This window comes from Podarcis liolepis, assembly GCF_965112155.1.
Source record: "Podarcis liolepis genome assembly, chromosome: Z".
In the NCBI taxonomy this organism is placed as follows: Eukaryota; Metazoa; Chordata; class Lepidosauria; order Squamata; family Lacertidae; genus Podarcis; species Podarcis liolepis.
The window spans coordinates 24,930,323-24,944,201 of NC_139570.1; the positions used below are offsets into that span (position 1 = coordinate 24,930,323).

General features: G+C 40.8%; 1 protein-coding gene across 5 annotated transcripts in view; it reads right to left on the reverse strand.

The window, feature by feature from the left end:
• The window catches only part of LOC310698205 (phosphatidylinositol-binding clathrin assembly protein-like), a 53,052-nt gene that overhangs the window by 34,973 nt on the left and 4,200 nt on the right, over positions 1–13,879 (reverse strand). The window lies entirely within an intron of this gene.

Sequence of the window (13,879 nt, forward strand, 5' to 3'; positions counted from 1 at the left end):
CAGCTGTTTGTCCACGGACAGCTTTCTGGGTCATGTGCCCAGCGTGACTAAACTGCTTCTGGTGCAACAAAGCACCGTGACAGAAGCCAGAGTTCACAGAAACGCTGTTTACCTTCCCTCCACAGCGGTACCTATTTATCTACAGTGGTACCTTGGGTTACAAACATCTCAGGTTACAAACACTTCGGGTTACAGACTCTGCTAACCCGGAAGTAGTACCTCAGGTTCAGAACTGTGCCTGCCCCAGGATGAGAACAGAAATCGTGTGCTAGTGGCACAGCGGCAGTGGTAGGCCACATTAACTAAAGTGGTACCTCAGGTTAGGAACGGACCTCCGGAACGAATTAAGATCGTAACCAGAAGTACCAATGTACTTGCACTGATGTGCTTTCGAACTGCTAGGTTGGCAGAAGCTGGGACAGAGGAATGGGCGCACACCCCATCGCGTGGATTCAAACCACGACCTTCCGATCAGCGAGCCCAAGAGCCTCGGTGATTTAGACCACAGCGCCACCCACTCCCATTCTACAGGGTAGTTTACAATATAAAAATACAAAAATACACAACATTGCAACAAACAAAAATAGTAGCTCCCCACATTACAGTGGTACCTTGGTTTTTGAACGTCTCCATTGATGAACATTTCGGTTTTCAAACACCGTAAACCCAGAAGTAAATGGTTTGGTTTTCGGACAAGCCTTGGAAATTGAACATGCCACGCGGCTTCCGTACTGAGTTTTCCATACTGAGGCTTCTGTTTTGAGTTTTCGGTTTTTGAACATTTCAGAACTCGAACAGTCTTCTGGAACGGATTACATTTGAAAACCCAGGTACCACTGTATTATTATTATTATTTATTACATTTCTATTAGAAGAAGCCATCTAAACCAAAGCAGGAATCTAAGACCAATACATCTGGCAAAGAGCCAGTGCAAAAGAGGTTTGCCCCTTCCAACATTTCAAAGCAAGGATAAAAGCTTTATAGTTTCTCTGGAGACCTTACCACACACAGTGGGCAAGGGGAGGGTCAGATGTGGGAAGCATTTGCACAGGCTGGAAAGAATTGTACAGTGAAATGGCACTACCCCAATGCTTTGGCAATAAGCAAAGCTAAACTGTCTATATTCACTGAGATTATTTTCACTTTACAATGGAACATTTATGCTTAGAAATGTGAAGGCCTGGGAAAAACTGAAGCCCCCCATTGGGGGGGGGGCTCCACATCTCCATTTATGATGCAATTAATCATTTACTCTGGAGTAATCCAAACTTCCTTCAGTAGAGTACCTTACAGCAAAACAGGAGACGGCTGGTTTAAGTCCTCCAACAGAGAACAAGTAGGGGAAAGAGTCTCTGCAAGCACCGGGTGGCCAACTGAGAAAAACCATAGAAAATGAGTTAAGGGCAATTCCCAGGGCCAGGCTACACTGGTGCTGCACTACAGGGATCCCCACCCTGCAAATATCAACCAACAAAGCAAGGAAGGGAACTTGTAGCAGGGTGGCAATAATGGTAAATAGCTACTACTGTATATCTAGCCTGTTTTCTACTTAGTCCCAGAGCAGCTAGCAGCACAAGTAAAACTGTAATCATGAAATACGTGATTACGTTAAGAGTTACGAAATGTGAGTAAACCTCCACGGGTAGGTGGAAGGAAACTTCTTACAACTACAGTATTCTTGCTCTTTTAGAGTAGTTTTTCAAAAGGGCTAAGTCCCCAAAGATGACCGTCATCCTGGCCACAGCTCACACAAAGTACTGAACTATCTTCAGAACTTGCAAGGCAACTATGGACTTAGAAGGGCAAAGGGCAATTCCCCAAGGACTGCTACAGCTTGCCACAGTATCAGGCTCTCCTTTTGCTTGCCTTCTTTTAACTCATGCATTCCAAACAGCAGGGATCAATTTATAAATGTGAACATGTGCCAAAAAATCCTGCAATGCTCCCCCGCCCAGTGTTCTTCGCATTTTTTTGAACTCAGGCCCCTTTTAAAAACCTATTTTACCCTTCTGGGGCCTCTAGCCCAGCACAAATAGTCTGTGAATCTGCAGTGATCTTCGCATGCAGTGGTATGCAGTTACTACCACTACTAAAGGTAAAGGATAAAGGTTAGTAGCTACAGACAGAAGCCCCTAAAATATCAGACGCCTGTTCACAGCAACTGGGCTTTCAGTGTGGATGCTCCTATTTCATGGAACAACATTCCTACTGAGATATGACTATTTCCATAAAAAACTGAAGATGCTGTGCATTAGCTTTCCACCACTGTGTGGCAGGTGCTGCTGTCTAGAAGAGCTGAGCCTTTAATGAGGGGATACACAAGATCAATTAACTGCTGCTCGTCTTGACAATTAGAAGAAAAGCATTAGACCTGGAAGACTAAGAACCAACCTCAGGGAATAATATCTAATTTACTCCACCAATACCTTGTTTCTCACAACTACTGGATCTCTGTTGTCAGGGAAATGCTTTCTGCCACACCCATTATTCCAATTGTGCGCACATAATGATCCACATCTGAGGTCTGTTTGTACTGCTACAATTGCATTTTGTACCAGGTGTAAACCCGATTGCTATATTCTACATATTCTTTTCAAAAAATGTAGTAGGATTATTATTGTTAGTAGCCTTGAACAATATTGGAGGGAAAGGAGAGAAATGAATGTAAATAATATAAGGAGAAAGAAAGAAAGAAAGAAAGAAAGAAAGAAAGAAAGAAAGAAAGAAAGAAAGAAAGAACCAGCTCCTGGTGAGGGGGATGAAAAAGGCATCTATTGCTTGTCATTTCCGAGAATTCTGAGCCCTCCACCAGGTGCCCCCCCAAAGGCGGAAGAGCTGCCCCATAGCTTGAGAACTAAGGATTTATTTAAAATGGACACCCCAAATTGGAGGACAAAGCTATACAACCTTAACTGCAAATACTTTTTCAATTTATGAAAACCAAAGATAGTAATGCTGGCCTGTAAGAAAAATACTTCCAAATCCAGAGTTGAGCAAATAACTGGAACCAACCCAAAATGTAACAAAATTGTGGCAAACTTTAAAGTTTTTCAGAACTCTTAATCAGGAAACTTGTTACATTAAGCAGTGGGTGGGGGGCGGGGGGGACAAGGAAAAATAGGTTAAATGTTATGAAGACTTACAGTCCTATTTTTCTTCAAATTTTCCCTTGAATTATGGAACCAACCATCCACTATATGAATATGCGAAAGATCCAGTTATTTAAAGGTATCTATGGATTTCCTATCAGGGACGTGGGTGGCGCTGTGGGTTAAACCACAGAGCCTAGGACTTGCCGATCAGAAGGTTGGAGGTTCGAATCCCCACGACGGAGTGAACTCCTGTTGCTCGGTCCCTGCTCCTGCCAACCTAGCATTTCGAAAGCGCATCAAAGTGCAAGTAGATAAATAGCTACCGCTCCGGCAGGAAGGTAAATGGCGTTTCCGTGAGCTGCTCTGGTTCGCCAGAAGCGGCTTAGTCATGCTGGCCACATGACCCGGAAGCTGTACGCCGGCTCCCTCGGCCGATAAAGTGAGATGAGCGCCGCAACCCCAGAGTCGGTCACGACTGGACCTAATGGTCAGGGGTCCCTTTACCTATTTATGGATTTCCTAGTAAATCACATTGATTTGTACACAAGCTTCTTGAATTTATCAAGAGATATAAACAGTGCAAGTTGCAGTTCAGAAGAAAATATAGTGTTTCTATTGTAATACTGACCAGAACAATTCAGTGTGTTTGCCTCAGATTCTAATCATCATAGTTTTTTCCCAGGATCACAATGATCATATCCAGCCTCATGCAAGTTGCATAAAAACATTATTCTCCAAGAAATGTCTATTGCTAACAGTTTTAAACACACTGAAAAGGAACCCCAAGTTTTCTTAGAAAGCAGACTACTGCTGCTTGTGAGGAGTATGCCTTAATTTCTAGTTTGGTTTCCCTGCATGCTTCCCACACACAAACCTCCTGCAACCACATAATCTCTAGTCTTGGGAAGGCTCACAATAAAAAGAATCCACATTTTGGACTAAAATGAAAGCAACCTTCTTTACTACTAGCTAAGGCAAGATGCAACAGTGCATGTTTAGTGAAGAATGAGATCTGTGTATTGTGATCTGTAAATGTGCTTGCTGGATGACTCTCAATAAAAATGAACAAATATATTTTCACATTTCATTACTCTGACAAGCTGCTCTGAGGAATGCAAATGTACTGGAAGGGTAGGTTATAAATCTCTTGAACAAACAAATGCATACATAGACCTATTGCTGGGCAGTGACATTAATATAATTGCAATATGGTGTATATATAAATCTGTATCAGAAGTTAATGTCAGCATCCCTTCCACTAATAGATCACATAAGCCACCTCTTGGGCCAGTTCAGATAAAGATTTTCTCTTCCTGGCCATTTCCAAACACCCCTGGGTATAAAATGCAATATGAGATGTGCATCAATCCCTTCAGCAAGCAATTTAAATGATTGTGGCAGTACCTTATGGCGCCCCCACCACTGCTTGCTTATTCAGAGGTTGTGTTTCTCCATACGATCATATGCACAAGAGAATACCCAAGAGCAATTATGTGGAGAAAAGCACCAAGGAAGGTGCATGTATGAAGCAGGTGAAGACCCATTATCCAGCTGGGGAAAATCTGTCAGATCAAAAGTATATTAAATTGTTTTCGAAAAGTGCAGATAGTGGGCACCTGTCACATCTCAACAGGAATGCTTTTCCACAGAGTGGGCTTCTGAGATCTTTGTAACTTGCATCAGAAACTCTCCCACAGACTGCAACAATCTACTGGGTGTATAAAGGGTAAGGCAGTCTCTTATAACTTGGTCCTAAGCTTCATAGAGATTTATATGTCAGTAATAACATTTTGGGGGTGCGGGTAGCGCTGTGGTCTAAACCACTGAGCCTCTTGGGCTCGGCAGTTCGAATCCCCGCAACGGAGTGAGGTCCCGTTGCTCGGTCCCAGCTGCCAGCCTAGCAGTTCGAAAGCACACCAGAAAGTGCAAGTAGATAATTAGGTACTGCTTCGGTGGGAAGGTAAACGGTGTTTCCATGCGCTGCTTTGGTTTCGCCATGCTGGCCACATGACCCGGAAAAACTGTCTGTGGACAAACACCGGCTCTCTCGGCCTGGAAAGAGAGATGAGCGCTGCAACTGGACTTAACTGTCAGGAGTCCTTTACCTTTACCTTTTTAATAACACTTTGAATTTCGCCCAGTAGCAAACTGGCAGTCAGTGCAAATCCTGAAAGCAAGGTGTTATAAGCCAACAGAAATAAAGATTATGAACTACTAAAACCACAATGGGCACCTGTAACATTCGCAATTTCAAATGCATCATTTCCCCATCAGTGCTGGTTAACTACATATTGTTGTTGAAATTCATCTGCCTCAAGAGACAATGGAGGAGTGCACACTTGGGGGTGAAGCCAAACTGCTGGAAGTTTGACCAATATTAGAGAGATGTTTTGTTACAGCTGGGTCAGATTAAAGCATCCAATTGTGCTACTACAGATGTACCAAGGCGTTTCTTCTTTCTGTGCTCTTCCCGGTGGTCATTCCTCCTCTGGTAACTGCTGTGGATACACAACCTGACTGTCCGTCTCTAGGCACTGTGGTTGTCTGCAAGGGTTTTCCACATGGCAGGGTTAATGTTGCCAGCCTTTATGTTCGCAGACATCTTTGCAAACCAGAATTAGTCTGCCAACAGGCCTAGTGCCTGAAGCCAGGCTCCTCACAGAGCATGTCCTTGGGGGTCCTGTTATCTTCCATTGTGTGGGCATGACCAAGCTCCTGGCAGGTGCAAGTTGCCCATGTCTCACTATCACAAAGCAGTGTGCTCATCTTGGTATTGGACGTTAGCATCACATTCTCCCATATCCTTTTGGAGAGGCAAGCCATTGCCATAGATGTTTTGCCAATACACTTGTCCAGCTCAGCATCAATGGAAAGGTTGTTGGTTATGGTGGAACCCAGGTAAACAAAAATGTCTACCACCTCTACTACATAGAAATTATTGCTATAAACTGTGTAGATGGATGATCTGATCAAACCTTCAGATCTACATGAGACCACATAGACTGAAGCTAGTGGACATTAACACAACACAGAGTTTTAGTGAATGAAGTGAAGGAAAATTTGTGTTTCAATATCACACATTATGATGAAATCTCATTAAAATTCAATAGTAACAAAATCCAAGATAACAATTCACTACACATATGAACATCTGGCTTAATGAAGGTTAATTTACCGATTCTGAGAATTCTGAAACAATGACCAAGATAGAGTTGTGTATTGGTCTTTTATAACAAAACTTCAGAATTTCAGTGACACACATCTTCCATGGGGAGAAAGCATTATGATACTGAATACTGCCTTTTCTTCTCCTGACATGTTCCTACTCTTCTCTTTGCATATATGAAGACCATGTGCACAGAAAGCAGCACAGGAATTGTTTACCAACATTTATACCCAACGGCAACTATGGAGGCAACATTCAACTCTTCCTTGATGCTTCCCTCTTTCACTTGCAGCTGTTTAAAAAGCTCTGCTGTTGCTGCTTCACAGAAATGACCAGGAGAAAAAGGATGGAAATAGCAGCCCTGTTCCATTTCTGTGGATCAAGGAAGACTGAAGCTCATTGAAGATTGAAGATCATTGAAGCTAAGTGGCCTCGATCCTCAGAAATGGGGCAGGGCTGCTCTGAAGAGGAATAAGCCTTTACATTACACTAGAAATAAATGGAGACTATAGGTGATGGCTCACAGGATGAGGTACAAAAAACCAGATCCATCCCCACTAATGCCAGCAAATGATTATCTGAAAAGCTGCTAGTTCATATGCTTGTTTTGGAAATTTTATTCATCTGAGTTCTATTATAATTATTACTACTACAACAATACCATCATCACTGTGCATGGGGTTTTAAGAGTAACTTAACCAAAGTACAGATCCCTGCCTTGAAGATCTTATGGTCTATAAATTTCCACAGTTGGGAGACCAACACAGAGGAGAAAAGGGAAAGGTGCAGGTAACAAGAAGCAAACATGAGGACTCATGGTTATAGAGGCCCCCAGTCTTTTTAACATTTACATGAAACCACTGGAAGCTAACCCAATTTGGTTTCTATTGTATTGCACTCATGAGCTCTGCATAATTATTCTCCATAATAATTCTGCATAATTACTACAAGGAGTACTGTACTTCTTCTAGCCTACATCTTCCTTACAAAAGAACTTTGTATTACAGTATCTGCTAGAGATCATCATAAACTTACAACTGTTTTCTGCATTTCCAAAAAAAAGGAGCTCCTTAGGGTGTTTCTTGTCACAGCATGCCTCTGAGACTAACAAGTTCTGATTTCCTCCATTACCATACAAGGATCCAATTCAGAACTCTGTTGTGCCATGCAGTGCTGTAGGCTACTGTATTCTAAATCCCTGGCATTCTTTACCCTGGCAAACCCCAGGCATATCTTGTGTTCAGACTGCATGGTTCAGCTGCTGTGCAGCAGCCAAAGAGGTGTTATTGTAACTAATCCTCAGAACAGTACCTACTAAGAAGCTACAACTCCCCTGAGCCCGATCCACAATGGCTGGGAAGTGCTGCAGCTGTGCCAACTAGCTGCAGAAGTCTGATGGGTGTTCTACAGCTGACTGCCTATGTCATCCCCAACCCCTGGTTTGCCTGGGATTTGATAGTCCGCCCGCCCCGCCCGCCCCCCGTTTTCTCTCAGAAACCCCTAAATTGGAGCAAACATCAACCTCTATCAGTTTTTCTGTGGATTGACATTTGTTCCGATTCAGTGGTAAACAGTGGGTTTTCCTGGGGAAATGGGTGGGATAAATGAAATACCGCTTGGATCCATGTCTAGAAAACACGGGGCAAGTGGAAAACCTCTCAGGCCCGTGTTTTCTAGGCACAGGACAAGTGGAATTGTGAACAACCCTGAAGTCCATGGTTATGGGCAGCTGAGCAATGAAATATTGAATGTGTTAACTTAAGAAAGCAAGAGACAGGAAGTGACCTGTTGAGCCCTTAACAGTTTATAGTAATCTGGAAATAAGCATTAGGAGGAGGGGAGAGAAAGAATATTTATGCCATAAAGTTGAAGAAAACCACAAACCGTTATCCCTAAGCAACACTCCACCTCATCCCCACCTCCCTGCAGTAATAAAACTGGTTCAGGCTGACAGCTAGTTCCAGTTCTGAACCCTTGGTATATACCAGTGGTTTCCATAGCTAAGTACTATGGAACCCCTGTTTTTCAAAAGCCAAGCCCTCTACTTCTGAAAATTCTGACCACCAGTTGGGAATCACTGGTATACAAAATAATGGGAAAGAAAAGAGGTGTTTTCTATGAGCCCCAAGCAGCAATCCAAGGCTCCAGTTCCATGCTGGGTGGAGCCTAGAATTTAGGTTGGTTTTATTTTTATTTATAAATTTTCACAAATAAAATACAATTGATCAAACATTTTCCAGTATACATTCACTTAAAAAGTTGACTTCCCTCCCACTCTTCCATGGTTTTCTCACGATTATCTTTTGCTGCTGCATACTGTAACTAATCTATACCTCTTTTCCTCAGCTTTATTCTCAAAGTAACTTTTAGTGCTGATTTACTCCAAACCTGATAGTGTGCTAACATATTTACAATAATTTTCCAGAATTTAGGTTCTGAGGCAACATTGCAATATTTCGTTGTTGGTTGCCATTTATAGCTTCCTTTAGCTAAGTCAGTAGAAAAACTGGAGCTCTCCTAGTAGAATTATCATGAAAGGATACACTAAAATGGCAGTACAAGTCAATGCATAAAAACCTCCCTCCTCAAAAGATAACAAAAAAGAAGTTTCTCTAATATCAGTACAGTGGCCATCTCTGGACAATGAAGATGAAAACACATAAACAAGCTAAAGATTCAGGTGTAAAGTGTATAAATGTGAATGTATACAAACTGCCTTACCTTTAATATCTGTGCAGCGCTTAGAACATGTTATGCACTTTATAAGTGTTAAATACACTATTATATCTTTGCAGGATATAATTTCTTGCAGACATATGGCTAGTAGGGCCCCTCAGATCACCCAGTTTTAAGTTAATTCTCCTTATCTTCACACTGAAATGCCTATTATAAGGGCACACGTTTTTAAACTACATCTGCATCCCTCGACTGGTTCCTCCAAAACACTCAAGGCAGCATGCATGCTATTATTTAATTCTTATAACAACCTTAGGCTGAGACAAAGTGGCCTCATTTGCCTGCCACTTTAAGCCACAATTAAGGTTAACTATGATTTGTGCTGGTAAACAGGGCTAAATCACGGCTGCTTTGCTTCTTCTCTGCCATGCCAGCAAGATCTAAGCTATGATTTGTTTTAGAGTTACAACTAAACCTGGCTCCAAACAAATCACAAACAATAACCAAGGTTTGTTGGTCCCATGCATCAGCACAATGCACTTTCACCTTTAAACCATAGTTAAGATTAAGTGTGCAAACCAGCTCAGTGACTGGGCCCAAACTCCCAAAATTGCCTTTAATTCAGGTTCAATGTTCTATCCATTGCATTGGCAAACAATACCTTGGTGTCCTTACTATCTCTCTACTACATCTGCAAAGTACCACCACTGCCAGTGCTCTTTGCTCAGCAAGATACAAATACAAGATTGTATCAGAATGAATTATTCTCTCAAGTGTGTCCAGCAGTTGGAAAAATAAATAAACCACAGTGCCAGGATAACCCACTCACAATCAGAAACCAGATTGCTATCAGATACCATGTTTGGACAGAGGGCAGACTGAGAGAAAGATTACTATAGTTATCCTAAAGCAGGGATAGGGATGCTGTTGGACTACATTATCCCTGACTACTGGCCATGCTAGCTAGGACTGATGTAGGATGGATTCCAACAATATCTGGAGGGCCATAGGCTTCCCATCCATATTTCAAAGTTTTCAAAACCAAAACAAATATCCATTCAACTATGAAGGGATAAACAGTTGGGAAACAAAGTATACCAAGCTGCCACAAAAAGGGGATTCATGAATAAACAAACAAAAGCATATTTTATATTATTTGATACGCAGGTGATCTGTTCTGATGTACAAATTTTGTAACCAGAGGCTATGATTGTCAATGGATCATCTCTCCTTCTGTGTAGAGTAACTTACAAAAACAATCCTTTAAAAACATGAAGTGCAGGAATCTTGGCATGTTTGAAGTATCAATTATGATGCATGGTGTGAAAGTTTTATGATATGCCAAATGGCAGTCTAAGCTGGAGAGCATTCACAGTTTGTGAAAGACCACATCAGTTTTGCTGGGCTTCTGATCAACCCTCTCTCTGGACCCAAATTTTCACTTATTGCCTAAGATACCGTTCTAGTTTCATTTTTACTGCAACTGGTATACTTCTTCTTTGAAAGTGTTAAAGAGATGATCATACATTCTTGTAAGTGCTATGTGAAGAAGGAAGACAAGAGGAAAGCTTTGAGTAAGTGCATACCATTTATCTACCTTACATATCTTTTCTTACCCACATCCACCCTGTATTAACAATCCTAAAAAACAAGATTATTCCGCTTCTATAAAGAAAACCAGCACAGCAGTGCTTGATAACCTCTTCAATACAAACACCCCAATGGCTCCCAGCTTCAGATAATTCCAAACCACCAACCTTTCCTTACACAGTCAGCATTAAATAAAAGCCATTTTTCAAACAAAGGAAACTAGTGGATTAAGCAGAACCATTTTTTCCACAACCTAAAAAAACAATGCTTCATGTACAAGAAATCACATAAGCACTTCACAGCTCTTCTTGAACTTCATGATAATGGCATGTTGTATAAAGAATTATTAGCACTTAATTATTCCAGTGGAGTGAGATTCGCATTATAGACTCATTTTAACAAATGGGCAAAAAGTACAGATATAGATAGATAGATAGATATTGCTTTTAAAACTCTTCAATAACATAATGTCAACACCTCTTAATTTCCTGATGCAAAATAGTACAAAAATACATAGTTACATATAAAAATAAAATATTACATTAATACAATGTTACTAATATATATAAATCAATATCAATTATTCCTCAATTATTGATTTCAACTTTGCATCTGAACTTCAACCTTTCACAGGAAACAGAAACCACAAGAAAATATTCTTCTGATTTTATAGACAGTATATTGGAGCTATGGTTACTAAGATTTGATGCTTAAATACACAAGCATCAATAAGTAAGTTTAAACTGCCAAAACACTCTTTGTAAACTACTCTTAAATACACAAGCATCAATAAATAAGTTTAGTCCTTAAAGTGCCAAAGCACTCTTTGTTGTTTGCTGCAACAGCTGCACATACTAACCTTCTGGGATCAAGAACTTCGGATGTTACAATTAATTTATACTTCCTTTCATTCTGAAGACTATCATTCTTCAAAAGCACATATGAAGGTTACATTATGACCTAGGCCTTGGGTGACTTCACAACCGCAGTAGAGAAATGATCCAGACAACAAAATGTTGTGTTATACTTAAAAGACTCTAAGATGCTAGCATACCAATGATGACAACAGGGACTACATAATTATTCAGACTTCAGAATATGATTGCTTTTGAAAGATTCAGCTTTTGAGCACAAGAAGTCCCAATAATCTTTTGGAATTAAACACACAATGGGCTTGTAGCCAGAAATACTGCTGCAGGAGGTGGACGACACCAAAGATACCTGATGGGGGCTATCACAAGTCAAGTTAAACATTAAAATAAACGCTTAAATTCTTATCAGTCACCACAGTGCCTTTGCAATCACTAGTCAGAACACTGTAAGCAACTAATGTTTCTTATTGAACTAAGTAAAATAGTGCCTGCCTCTTATGTATTGCTTTGTAAAGAGTGTCTAGATACTGGCTTTTTAAAAAAAATAAAAAATGAAAATACAAGAAGGGCTCAAAAGGGGGTGGCTTTTGCCCTGCAAAACAGTTTATATATTTGCAGAAACAGGATCGAAGAGTACATCATAAACAAATCAGTATTCACAAAGAAATATTTAATCACAGAGTAAGACATGGGAAATGCACATTGTTACTGCACCACATAGTAGCTGGAGCCCCGGTAAGTCAGAGGGAGTTGTCCCTGAAAGTAATAGGAAACACACTCACACCAAGCAACAATCAGATTCAATATATGTTTTGCAATATGCAGCAGAGTAACTACATTTCATGTCAACACAGTTTCTCCACATCAAAGGGTAACAAGTAGATTTCTAGGTAGACAGTGTTTTATGCATGCTGTTGAATACATTATGAAACATACAGCACTAATGAAACAGCATTACTGAACATGTATAAAACACTTTAGAGTGTTCAAAGTACTTCAGATACATTATCTCAGAAATCCTTGCAACATCCACATAAGATAGCCTAGTATTAGTCCCATACTGCAGATAAAGATTGAGGCCAAGAGATAGTGACTTTTCCCAGCAAACTTATGACTGAGGTGAGACAAACTGGGCAATTTCTCAACTGGCTTGCTACTCTAACTTCAGGATGAAAACTTTCATCTTCCAGGACTGCAGTTTTTAACCATACATGTAAAACAAGACTGCTAAACTCCAAGTAAGCAGAGTACAATATCTTATCTGGTCAAAGTGTTAACAGAAGACTTCAGACCTTTGAGGCATCAGGTTAAGAATGTTCTTTATTTGGAGGCAGATTCCATTATGATGAGAGTCATTTGACAATATTCATTCACTGACCTCTTAGGGAACAGATATTTTAATTTCAGTTATTTGGAAGTTGCAATGTAAATTCACAAGATTGGGGGGGGGGGAATCTAAAAGCTAATGACCTTACTAATGAAAGCAACAGCATTACTTTGCTTTTGGGGGGCAGGTGGGCACAGCAACAGGTAAATCCTATTCAAGGATAGCCAGGTATACTGATACTGTTTGATAAAAGCATTTTACATCCACACCACCTTTCCTTTTAGCCCATTTTAAAACGTCTGCTTTAAACTTCCCACTTTGCCAGGACTCACAAGTGGGTGAAAACCTGACTTTGTTTGATCAGCAGGAGAGAAAAAGTGCAGAAAAGGACAGGACTCTCACGTTTTACACCAAAGGTGGTTTCTGCAGGCCCAGCTTCAATTACCCCACATCACCTGAAATTCTCTCTTCTACCCAACTGTAAGAAGCCCCGCTGTCATCCTCTGCACCTGCTCTTCCTAGAAAGGAAAAAATCAAAGCACTAGAAGCTGACTTATACCACATAATTTCTACTCTGGCTAGCAATGATCTTTTAGGGTCGAATTGATAACTGATTCCACCCAGCACCACCTTTCTATTTTAACAAGAAATGCTGGTAATTGAACCTAGGACCTTCTATGAGCAAATACTACTGAACTTTGGATCTCTCCCCAAGCCCAAGTCACAGACATATATACAAGACCTGGGTACAGGCTGAAATTAAAAAGTGGGTCTTCGGTCTAGTAAGAGGCTCTGAAAAAGCAAGTCTTCAGTCTGCAAAAGAAAGGGGCTGTCAACATTTCACTCCGAGTCCCCACCCCCACTAATTTTTGACAACTGTTGCAATACTGGCAGGATCTCATTCCTACTGCAAATGTTGCATACACGACCAACTATCAAAGTAAGCACAACCAGAAAGTCTGGTACTGTAATATCAAGTGATGGAGTAATGGAGAAGACCACATACCCCCAAGAATACAATTGGTAACTAGCTCAACAATCAAGGAGTCAATGTGTCACTGGAAATGAACTGCCATCATTATCAAGTCCTGGGATTAAGGGAGAGGGGGAAATAAAACTAAGAAAAAACAAAACTTTCCTGCTTTAATATCCTTC